Here is a 12660-nt window from a genome sequence, read left to right as displayed (position 1 = left end):
AGTCACTTCAGATTTAGAGACACAAACAGACTGAAAATGAGGGAGTAGGAAAAAGTATTCCATGTAAATGTAAATTTTAAAAAGTTGGAGTAGCAATACTTAAATCAGCTGAAATAGAATTTAAAATTAAGACTATAAAAGAGACAAAGAAGGACACTATGTAATGATCAAGGGATCAATTTAAGAAGATATAACAATTCTAAATATATATGGACCCAACATAGGACTACTTAGTATATAAGGCAAATATTAATGGATGTAGGAGAGACCAACTGTAACACAATAATAGTAAAGGACTTTAACATTCCACTGAAATCAATGGACAGGTCACCCAAATAGAGAAGCCATAAGGAAAAAGTGGCCTTAAATGACACATTATATCAGATGGATTAATAGATACATAAAGAACGTTCTAGATACATATAGAACATTCCAACCAAAAGCAGCAGAATACACATTTTTATCAAGAACATATGGAACATTCTTAAGGATATGCTAGACCACAAAACAAGCCTCAATAAATTTGTGAAAACTGAAATCATATTATGCATCTTTTCCAACCACAACACTTATAGAAATCAACTATAATAAAAAAACTGCAAAAAATGCGAACACACGGAGGCTAAACAATATGTTACTAAACAACGGATGGATCACCAAAGACGTCAAAGAGGAAGTAAAAAAAATAGCTGGAGACAAATGAAAGCAAAAACTCAATAGTGTGAATCTATGTGACCTAGCAAAAGCAGTGTAAGAGGGAAATTTATAGTGATACAAGCTTACCTCAGGAAATAAGAGAAATCTGAAATAAACAACCTAACTTTATAGCTAAAGAACGTAGGAAAAGCAGAACAAACAATATCCAAAGTTAGTAGAAGGACATAAATCACAAAAATCAGAGCAGAAATAAATGGATTAGAGACTAAAAAAGGAAAAAGAAAAAAAACTATCAATGAAACTAAGAGCTGGTTCTTAGAAAAGATAAAAAAGAGTGATAAATCTTTAGGCAGACTCATAAAGAAAAAAAGAGAAAGGGCCCAAATCACAACAAACTGCGGAAGATTCTTAAAGAGATGGGAATACCAGACCACCTTACCTTCCTCCTGAGAAATCTGTGTGTAGGTCAAGAAGCAATAGATAGAACAGGACATGAAACAACAGACTGTTTCCAAATCGGGAAAGGAGTACACCACGGCTGTATATTATCTGCCTGCTTGTTTAACTTCTATGCAGAGTACATCATGTGAAATGCCAGGCTGGATGAAGCACAAGCTGGAATCAAGATTGCCGGGAGAAATATCAATAACCTCAGATACGCAGATGACACCACCCTTATAGCAGAAAGCAAAGAACTAAAGAGCCTCTTAAGAGGACAGTGAATAAGTTGGCTTAAAACTCAACATTCAGAAAACTAAGATCATGGCATCTGGTCCCATCACTTCATGGAAAATAGATGGGGAAACAATGGAAACAGTGAGAGACTTTATATTTTTGGGCTCCAAAATTACTACAGATGGTGATTGCAGCCATGAAATTAAAAGACGCTTGCTCCTTGGAAGAAAAGCTTTGATCAACCTAGATAGCATATTAAAAAGCAGAGACATTACTTTGCCAACAAAGGTCCGTCTAGTCCAAGATATGGTTTTTCCAGTAGTCATGTATGGATGTAAGAGTTGGACTATAAAGAAAGCTGAGTGCTGAAGAATTGATGCTTTTGAACTGTGGTGTTGGAGAAGACTCTTTGAGAGTCCCTTAGACTGTGAGGAGATCCAACCAGTCCATCCTAAAGGAAATCAATCCTGAATATTCATTGGAAGGACTGATGCTGAAGCTGATGCTCCATTACTTTGGCCACCTGATGCGGAGAACTGACTCATTGGAAAAGACCCTGATGCTGGGAAAGATTGAAGGTGGAGGAGAAGGGGACAACAGAGGATGAATGATTGGATGGCATCACCAACTCGGTGGACATGAGTTTGAACAAGCTCTGGGAGTAGGTAATGGACAGGGAAGCCTAGCATGCTCCAGTCCATGAGGTCACAAAGAGTTGGACACGACTGAGTGACTAAACTGAACTCAGAAATGAAAAAAAAGAGAGGAGTTACAACTGAAATACAAATGCAGCAAATCATGAAATTACTACAAACAACAATACAGCAATAAAATAGACAACCTAGTAGAAATGGACAAATTCCTAGAAATGTGCAATCATCCAAGACTGAATCAGGAAAAAACAAAATATGAACAGATCAATTATCAGTTAAAAAAAAGTTGAACCAGCAATTAAAAAAACTCCCAAGAAGCTAAAGTCCAGGACCAGATGACTTCTCAGGTGAATTCTACTAAATATTTAGAGAATAGTTAACACCTATCTTTCTCAAAGTATTTCAAAAAATTGCAGAGGAAGGAATACTTTCAGACTCATTCTGTGAGTCCAGCATCACCCTAATACCAAACCAAAGATATCACACAAAAAAGAAAACTACAGGCCAATATCAGTGATGAGCATAGATTAAAAAAAATTCTCAAAAAATATATCAGGAAACCAAATCCAGTAATACATAAAAAAGATCATGATCAAAAGGATTGAACTTAGGGATGCAAGAATGGTTCAATATCTACAAATCAAAATGTGATACATCAAATTAACAAACTGAAGAATAAAGTCATATGATTATTTCAACAGAGGTAGAGAAAGCCTTTGACAAAATTCAACATTTATTTACTATAAAACCTCTCCAGAAAGCAGGCATAGAGGGAACATACCTCAATATAATAAAGACCATATAATAAAGTATGGTAAGCCCAGTTGACATCAGAGTCAGTAGTGAAAAGCCAAAAGTATTTCCTCAAAGATCAAGAACAAGACAAGGATGCCCACTCTCACCACTTTTATTTAACATAGTATTGGGAGTTCTAGCCACAGGAATCACCTAAGAAAAAGAAATAAAAGGAATCCACACTGGAAAGGAAATATTAAAATCGACACTATCTACAAATGTTGTGTTGCGTTGTATGCCCAGTCATGTCTGACTCTTTGTGACCCCATGGACTGTAGCCCACCAGGCTCCTCTGTCCATGAAATTTTCTAGGCGAGAATACTGGAGTGGGTTACCATTTCCTACACCAGGGAATCTTTCTGACCCAGGGATCAAACCCACTTCTCTTAGGTCTCCTGAATTGGCAGGCAGATTCTTTACCACTGTGCCACCTGAGAAGATCCTCCTCCAGGGGATCTTCCTGACCCAGGGTTCAGGAAAAGTGGACAGCTACATGTAAAAGAATGAAATTATAATGTTATCTAATACCATATACACAAAATTTCAAAATGGATTAAAGACCTAAATATAAAACTGGATACTATAAAACTCCTAGAACAAAACATAAGTAGAACACTATTTGACCGAAATTGTAGCAATATTTATTTGGATCTATCTCCTGAAGCAAAGGAAATAAAAGTGAAAATAAACAAATGGGACCGCGTTAAACTTAAAACCTTTGCACAGTTGAGGAAACTATTGACAATATGAAAAGACAACCTACTGAGTGGAAGAAGAATTTGCAAATGATATGACCACTAAGGGCTTAATACCCCAAATATACAAACAGCTCACACACTCAATCTCAAAAACACAGAGCCTGACTTAAAAATGGGCAGAGGGACTGAACAGATATTTTTCCAAAGAAAACATATAGATGATCCACAGGCACATGAAAATATGCTGGACTTTGCTAATCATCAGATACATGCAAGTTAAAACCACAGTGAGCCCTCGCCTCATACCTGTGAGAATGGTCATCCTCAAAAAGACCACAAATGTTGTTGGCAAGGATGCGGTGAAAGGGAACCCCTTATATACTGTTTTTGGGAATGTCAATTGGTGCAGCCAGTATGAGCTATCAGTTCCACTCCTGGGTGTGTGTGTGTGTATGTATATATATGCAAGAGAATGAAAAAACTAACTTGAAAAGATGAATGCATCTCAAAATTTATAGCAGTCTGATTTACAATAGCCAAGATATGGAAGTAACCTAAACACCAACAGATGAATGAATCAAGAACATGTGGGTTACACACACACACACACACACACAGTGGAGAACTACTCAACCATAAAAAAGAATGAGATTTTTCCATTTGCAACAATATGACTGGACCTGGAGGATATTATGCTTAGTTAAATAAGTCAGTCATAGAAAGACAAATACTGTAGGTTATTACTTATGTCTGGAATCTAAAAAATGAGATAAACTAGTAAACAGAACAAATAAGAAAGAGACTTACAGATATGAACTAGTGGTTACCAGTGGAGAGAGGGAAGGGAGGAAGGGCAAGGTAGGGGTTAGGGGTTTAATAGGTACAAACTACTACTTACAAAAAAAATAAGCTACAAGAATATGTTATTCAACATAGAAATATAGCCAATATTTTATAGCTATAAATGGAGTGTCATCCACAAAATCACTAAGTTGTACACTTAAAACTTAATATATTTTTTAAAATTTCTTGTATTTAAAAAAAATTAATTCATTAAACTTTTTGGCTGTGCTGGGCGTTTGTTGCTGCATGTGGGCTTTCTCTAGATGCATTGAGTGGGGCCTACTCTCTAGTTACAATGTGTCGGCTTCTCACCCAGGTGGCATCTCTTGTTGGCAGCAAGAGCTCTAGGGTGCACAGGCTTCAGTAGTTGCAGTTTGAGGGCTCTGGAGAGCAGGCTCAGCAGTTGTGGAGCACAGGCTTAGTTGTCTCGTGGCATGTGGAATCTTCCTGGACCAGGGATCGAACCACTTTTCCCTGCACTGGCAGGCAGATTCTTAACCACTGGACCACCTGAGAAGTCCAAAACTAATATAATATTGTTAATCAACTATACCTCAATTTTAGAAAGTAATAAGTAAGGATATGCACAAAGATGAAGCTCTGAGCATGTTCACTGTAGGGTTGCTTGTAATAGTAAAAGCTGACAAATTAAAACAGACAATTTTTAATCATAAAAGTATGGACTAAATGTATATTTGTTGATTTCAATAAAGGCAATAAATATTGCCAAACAAAAAATCAATTTATAAATAATATGTGTAATATGAACTCACTTGTATGAAACAAATAACACACACACACGGAACACTGAAATGCACCTGAATAAAATCAGTCCCAGCCTTTGATCAGAAAAAACATTTTTTTTCACCTAGAAAAATATCTATTTCTGCTTTATTGACTATGCCAAAGCCTTTGACTGTGTGGATCACAATCAACTGTGGAAAATTCTGAAAGAGATGGGAATACCAGATCACCTGACCTGCCTCTTGAGAAATCTGTATGCAGGTCAGGAAGCAACAGTTAGAAATGGACATGGAACAACAGACTGGTTCCAAATAGGAAAAGGAGTATGTCAAGGCTGTATATTATCACCCTGCTTATTTACCTTATATTCAGAGTACATCATGAGAAACGCTGGACTGGAAGAAACCCAAGCTGGAATCAAGATTGCCAGGAGAAATATCAGTAACCTCAGATATGCTGATGACACCACCCTTATGGCAGAAAGTGAAGAGGAACTAGAAAGTTTCTTGATGAAAGTGAAAGTGGAGAGTGAAAAAGTTGGCTTAAAGTTCAACATTCAGAAAACGAAGATCATGGCATCTGGTCCCATCACTTCATGGCAAATAGATGGGGAAACAGTGGAAACAGTGTCAGACTTTATTTTTTTGGACTCCAAAATCACTGCAGATGGTGACTGCAGCCATGAAATTAAAAGACGCTTACTCCTTGGAAGGAAAGTTATGACCAACCTATTTGCTATGCTATCTGCATATTCAAAAGCAGAGACATTACTTTGCCAACAAAGGTCTGTCTCATCAAGGCTATGGTTTTTCCTGTGGTCATGTATGGATGTGAGAGTTGGACTGTGAAGAAGGCTGAGTGCCGAAGAACTGATGCTTTTGAACTGTGGTGTTGGAGAAGACTCTTGAGAGTCCCTTGGACTGCAAGGAGATCCAACCAGTCCATTCTGAAGGAGATCAGCCCTGGGATTTCTTTGGAGGGAATGATGCTAAAGCTGAAACTCCAGTACTTTGGCCACCTCATGTGAAGAGTTGACTCATTGGAAAAGACTCTGATGCTGGGAGGGACTGGGGGCAGGAGGAGAAGAGGACGACAGAGAATGAGATGTCTGGATGGCATCACTGACTCGATGGACGTGAGTCTGAGTGAACTCTGGGAGTTGGTGAGGGACAGGGAGGCCTGGTGTGCTGCAATTCATGGGGTCGCAAAGAGTCGGACATGACTGAGCAACTGAACTGAACTGAACTGAATACTAAAGAAAGGCAAGACATTTAATTGAGCTACTGTAGTGGGGAACAGGGAATTCAGTACAGAGCTGAGCTTAACTCCACAGCAGAGAGCTGGGGATGTAGACATGGGGTCAGTGGGTGGGAAATGACTAATAGTAACTAGATTACATATTAAGAGTAAGAGCATTCTTGCTAAACTGGCCTAATGGGCTTCTTGTTAAAGGCAGACCAAGGACTTAGATATCAAGGATGGGAGATGAAGAACTTGATTAGATAGCAAGGATGATCAGATATCAAGGCTTAGCAGGATTCTTGGCTAAAACTGGACTCAGCGGACCAGGGTCAAGGCTTAATTGAGAAGAGGCTCAGAGGAGCCTGACTAAAATTTGGTCAAGGAGGGAGTCCTTGCAGGCCCACACAAATGAGATCCTGTTCCATCCTTGAGCTTCAGAAGGCCCTGGGCTTTGTAGTGTCTTCACTGAGATTGTCAGAATTCCTTCCTGGGCCTGGGATCAGCTAGGCACATTGCCCCCAGCCCAGCCCAGAACCTGTGAGTGCTCCAGACCCTGTGTCTCCCCTTCGAGCACATTCTGACGCTTCTGTCCCAGGAGTGGGAAGGGCTCCAGGACTTATGTCTGGAGTCATCCCTGCTAGGCCCAGACTCTGGTTCTGGGAGGGTGGCCTGATGATGGATAGCTACTCCTGACCACTGTAGTATTTGTTTGTGGATTCATGGGAGACTGGGCCACCCAAAAGGTGCAGACATGATGATTTGGGGTGACCCTTATGGATACAGGAGGAGTTTGGGGCCCTGGGTAACTGATGGTCCACTGCTGACCCTTACGCTTGAGCCATGTGTATGGGTTGGTGCACAGCTCTCATTCTTATGTAATCAGGCCATGGTGCTGCTGCTGATCTATACACCCAAGGGTTGCAGGTCTGGTGGCAGGCATCCTTCACCCCAGACGTCCCTCCCCTGGCACACAGTCCAGTCACCCTGCACCTGCAGTAGGGTCTGTGCCATGGGTCAGCCCATCCTCCAGCAGTGGCACTGGCCATTTCCTCTGATGGCTTTTGAGACCACATTTTTACAATGCCTATGGGCTTTTCTCATCAATGTCCTCTCTTACCTCCAGCTGATGTGGTGATGTCACATCTTTTCAGGATGGTATGAAAACATGCTGGACATGGGTTGAACATTTCTTGCATAAATATTCCTCGCTTCTCGCCCCACACACAGGCTCCTCACGTATCCTTCCCACTGTGATCACTCTTTAGAAAGCAGGACATGTTTGTTTCCTAGGACTGTTGTGACAAAATTATCATAAACCTAGTGTTTTATTCACATACAGTTCTGGACTCCAGAGCCTTGAAATCAAGGTGTCAGCAGGTTTGGTTCCTCCTGGAGACACTGAGAGTCTGATCCATGCTTCTCTCTCAGCTTCTGTGTTGCCAGCAATCTTTGCTGTTCCTTGGTTTACAGATGGCTTGTTCCAATCTCTGCCTCCGTCTTCACATGGCGTTATCCTCTGTGTGTTTGTGTCTCCAAATTTCCCTTTCCTTATAAGAATACCCTTTACCAGATTTTGGGGGCTTCCCTGGTAGCTCAGACAGTAAAGCGTCTGCCTGCAATGTGGGAGACCTGGGTTCAATCCCTGGGTTGGGAAGATCCCCTGGAGAAGGAAATGGAAACCCATTCCAGTACTCTTGCCTGGAAAATTCCATGGATGGAGGAGCCTGGTAGGCTACAGTCCATGGGATTGTAAAGAGTCGGACACAACTGAGCAACTTCACTTCACTTTACCAGATTTAGGGCCCACCCCAATCCCATATGACCTTACCTTAACTTGATTCCACCTGCAAAAGCCTTGTTTCTAAATAAGGTCACAGTCACAGAATCCCACTTCTGACAACACTGAATTGGGGCTTCCTGTGTAGCTCAGTCGGTAAAGCATCTGCTTGCAATGCAGGAGGCCTGGGTTCAATTCCTGGGTCATGAAGATCCCCTGGAGAAGGAAATGGCAACCCACTCCAGTATTCTTGCCTGGAGAACCCCATGGACAGAGGAGCCTGGTGGGCTACAGTTCATGGGATCGCAAGAGTCAGACATGACTTAGCACTATCTTTCTTTCTTTTTCACAGGTCCCAGGTGGTCTGAATTATAAGAGGACACTATTCAACCCAGTGTATGGGGATCTGGTCAATATTGAAAGAGGTCACATTCTAGGAATGCAGTGATTATAACCTAAAAACTTTAAGAGAAAAGTGGAAGATGTGTTGTTTTATGTTTATATTGTTGCTGCTGTTAAGTTGCTTCAGTCGTGTCTGACTCTGTGCGACCCCATAGATGGCAGCCCACCAGGCTCCACTGTCCACAGGATTCTCTAGGCAAGAATACTGGAGTGGGTTGCCATTTCCTTCTCCAATGTTTATACTATGTAATCCCAAATGGTAAACTTAGCATGATCTGGAAATGAATAATGGCTCACATTTTCCAGCATAGGCTGGGTAAGAGGTCCTCATCAACAAAGCACAGAAATAACTTTTGAGAGTAGTTGGAATCCAGTATTCACAGACCGCAGGGTGAATGATGCAAAGTCACGAGTCAGTGGTGTATCCGAACTGCAGAGGCAAGAACAGCTATGGCCTTCAATACAAATAGTTCTGAGGAGTCCAGTGTCCTGAGTAACTATGTGTTGATACATTTTCTCAAAGTGGGAGATAGATAGGAAATTAACTGAAAACAGTGCATTTGGCAATAGTGGACAGGAAAGAAATGAAAAAGTGGTTTTGGGATGTGAACAGGAAGAGGTGGTAGTTGGACATATGCAGAACCTTTATATGCACCAATGAGACAATAAATAAATACCTCTTCTTTATCCATTATAATAAATCTCCATCATTAAATCACTATACTTCATGTGGGCTATGAATTTTGTAATGCATTTTTAAAATAAAATTGTTTATGTAGACAGGCTATGGACTGGCAAAGGTCAGCTTTCATTCCAATCCCAAAGAAGGGCAAAGCCAAAGAAAATTCAAATTACTGCACAGTTTTGCTCATTTCAGATGCCAGCAAGGTAATGCTCAAAATTCTTCAAGCTAGGCTTCAATAGTACCTGAATCAGGAACTCTCAGATGTACAAGCTGGATTTTAAAAAGGCAGAAGAACCAGAGGTCAAATTGCCAACATTGGTTGGATCAGAGAAAAAGCAAGGGAATTCCAGAAAAACATCTACTTCTGCTTCTTTGAAGACGCTTAAAGCCTTTGACTGTGTGGATGACAGCAAACCATGGAAAATGCTTAAAGAGATGGGAATACCAGACCACCTTATCTGCCTCCTGAGAAACTGATATGCAGGTCAAGAAGCAACAGTTAGAACTGGACGTGGAACAATGGACTGGTTCAGAATTGGTAAAGGATTATGATAAGGTCACCCTGCTTATTTAACTTATAGAGAGTACACCATGTGAAATGCCAGGTTGGATGAAGCACAAGCTGGAATCAAGATTACCAGGAGAAATATCAACAACCTAGGTTACTTCCATGCAATATCTAGATTGCTTCCATGTCCTAACTCTTGTAAGTAGTGCTTCAGTGAACATTGGGGCACATGTGTCTTTTTCAGTTATGTTTCCTCAGGGTATATGCCCAGTAGTGGGATTGCTGGGTCATATAGTAATTTTATTTCTAGTTTTTATAGGAATCTCCATACTGTTCTCTATAGTGGCTGTGTCAGCTTACATTCCCACCAACAGTGCAAGAGGGTTCCCTTTTCTCCACATCCTCTCTGATGGTAATTCTTTTTGTTATTTTTGTTACTTTTCTGAAAATCTGAAATGATCTCAAAATCAAAAATTAAAAAAAGAGAGAGTGTGTATGTGAATCTAAAGGGACTGAATCAAATGCCACCCTCTCCAGAAAGTTCCTCTCAAACAAGACTGCATCTCGTCCCACCTATCTTGTGGTAAAATAGACTATTTGGTGGTGGTTTAGTCTCTGTGTCCAACGCTTGTGACGCGATGGGCTAGCCTGCCAGGCTCCTCCCTCCATGGGATTCTCCAGGCAAGAATACTGGAGTGGGTTGCCATTTCCTTCTCCAGGGCATCTTCTTGACCCATGAATCGAACCCAGGTCTCCTGCACTGCAGGCAGATTCTTTACCAATTGTTTTCTTGCAATTCTCTTTAGCCCCATTTCCTTACAGGCTCTTTCCTCTTTCTTCTCTAGAGGCAGCACCACAGGCTAAGTTGCCGATTGGATTCCGGAACTTACAAACCTGGGTTCCAGAGTTGCCTTTGCCACTTCCCAGCTTCGGAACCTTGCTCATTACCATTGCAATTGATTTCAGACTTCTCATCTATGGTGGGTCTCTGTGCTCAGTCATGTCTGATTCTTTGCGACCCTTTGGACTATAGCCCACCAGGCTGCTCTGTCCATGGGATTTTCCAGCAAGAATTCTGGAGTGGGCTGCCATTTCCTCCACCAGGGGAATCTTCCCAACCCAGGGATCGGACCCATGTTTCCTGTGTCTCCTGCGTTGCAGGCAGATTCTTTACCACTGAACCACTGGGGAAGCCGCTTATCTATAAATGGTCATAACAAAATGCATCACACAGGGTTGTCCTGAGGAACACATAACAATACGAGGAGCTCTATAAATGTTAATTCCTCCCTTTTCTTTTTTCTTGAATCAGCCTCTTAACCACCCTTGGGACACAGATAAATCAGTTAAGTTCAGTTCAGTCACTCTGTTGTGTCCAACTCTTTGCGACCCCATGGACTGCAGCATGCCAGGCCTCCCTGTCCATCACCAACTCCCGGAGTTTACCCAAACTCATGTCCATTGAGTCGGTGATTCCATCCAACCATCTCATGCTCTGTCGTCCCCTTCTCCTCCTGCCTTCAATCTTTCCCAGCATCAGGGTCTTTTCCAATGAGTCAGCTCTTCGCATCAGGTGGCCAAAGTATTGGAGTTTCAGCTTCAGCATCAGTCCTTCCAATGAAAACTCATGACTGATCTCTTTCAGAATGGACTGGTTGGATCTCCTTGCAGTCCAAGGGACTCTCAAGAGTCTTCTCCAACACCACAGTTCAAAAGCATCAATTCTTTGGTGCTCAGCTTTCTATATAGTCCAACTCTTACATCCATACATGACTACTGGAAAAACCATAGCCTTGACTAGATGGACCTTTGTTGGCAAAGTAATGTCTCTGCTTTTGAATATGCTGTCTAGGTTGGTCATCACTTTTCTTCCAAGGAGTAAGCATCTTTTAATTTCATGGCTGCAATCACCATCTGCAGTGATTTTGGAGCCCAACAAAATAAAGTCTGCCACTGTTTACACTGTTTCGCCATCTATTTGCCATGAAGTGATAGAACCAGATGCCGTGGTCTTTGTTTTCTGAATGCTGAGTTTTAAGCCAACTTCTTCACTCTACTCTTTCACTTTCATCAAGGGGCTCTTTAGTTCTTCTTTGCTTTCTGCCATAAGGGTGGTGTAATCTGCATATCTGAGGTTATTGATATTTCTCCCAGAAATCTTGATTCAAGCTTGTGCATCATCCAGCCTGGCATTTCTCATGATGTACTCTGCATATAAGTTAAATAAACAGGGTGGCAATATACAGCCTTGATGTACTCCTTTCCCGATTTGGAACCAGTCTGTTGTTCCATGTCCAGATCTAACTGTTGCTTCTTGACCTGCATACAGATATCTCAAGAGGCAGGTCAGATGGTCTGGTATGCCCATCTCTTTCAGAATTTTCCACAGTTTATTGTGACCCACGCAGTCAAAGGCTTTGGCATAGTCAATAAAGCAGAAATAGATGTTTTTCTGGAACTCTCTTGCTTTTTTGATGATCCAGTGGATGTTGGCAATTTGATCTCTGGTTCCTCTGCCTTTTCTAAGTCCAGCTTGAACATTTGGAAGTTCATGGTTCACATACTGTTGAAGCCTGGCTTAGGGAATTTTGAGCATTACTTGACTAGCGTGTGAGATGAGTGCAATTGTGCAGTAGTTTGAGCATTCTTTGGCATTGCCTTTCTTAGGGATGGGAATGAAAACTGACTTTTCCAGTCCTGTGGCCACTGCTGAGTTTTCCCAATTTGCTGGCATATTGAGTGCAGCACTTTCACAGCATCATCTTTTAGGATTTGAACACACAGATAGCACAGATAAATATATGAACCCAATTCTCAGATAATTTCTGCAAAAATTTATACCAATAATAATATTGACGGTTTACTATGTATTCCTCAGTGCTTGATCCACAATAACCTCTTAAGGAATGTCATTCATGAGGTTACACTTGCCCACACCTTTTCTCACCTGGTCATTCTAACGTCCCTAAGGTGAAGAAGAG

Source organism: Bubalus kerabau, chromosome 21 (genome assembly GCF_029407905.1).
Source record: "Bubalus kerabau isolate K-KA32 ecotype Philippines breed swamp buffalo chromosome 21, PCC_UOA_SB_1v2, whole genome shotgun sequence".
Lineage (NCBI taxonomy): Eukaryota > Metazoa > Chordata > Mammalia > Artiodactyla > Bovidae > Bubalus > Bubalus kerabau.
Note: the sequence above shows the minus strand (reverse complement) of the source record.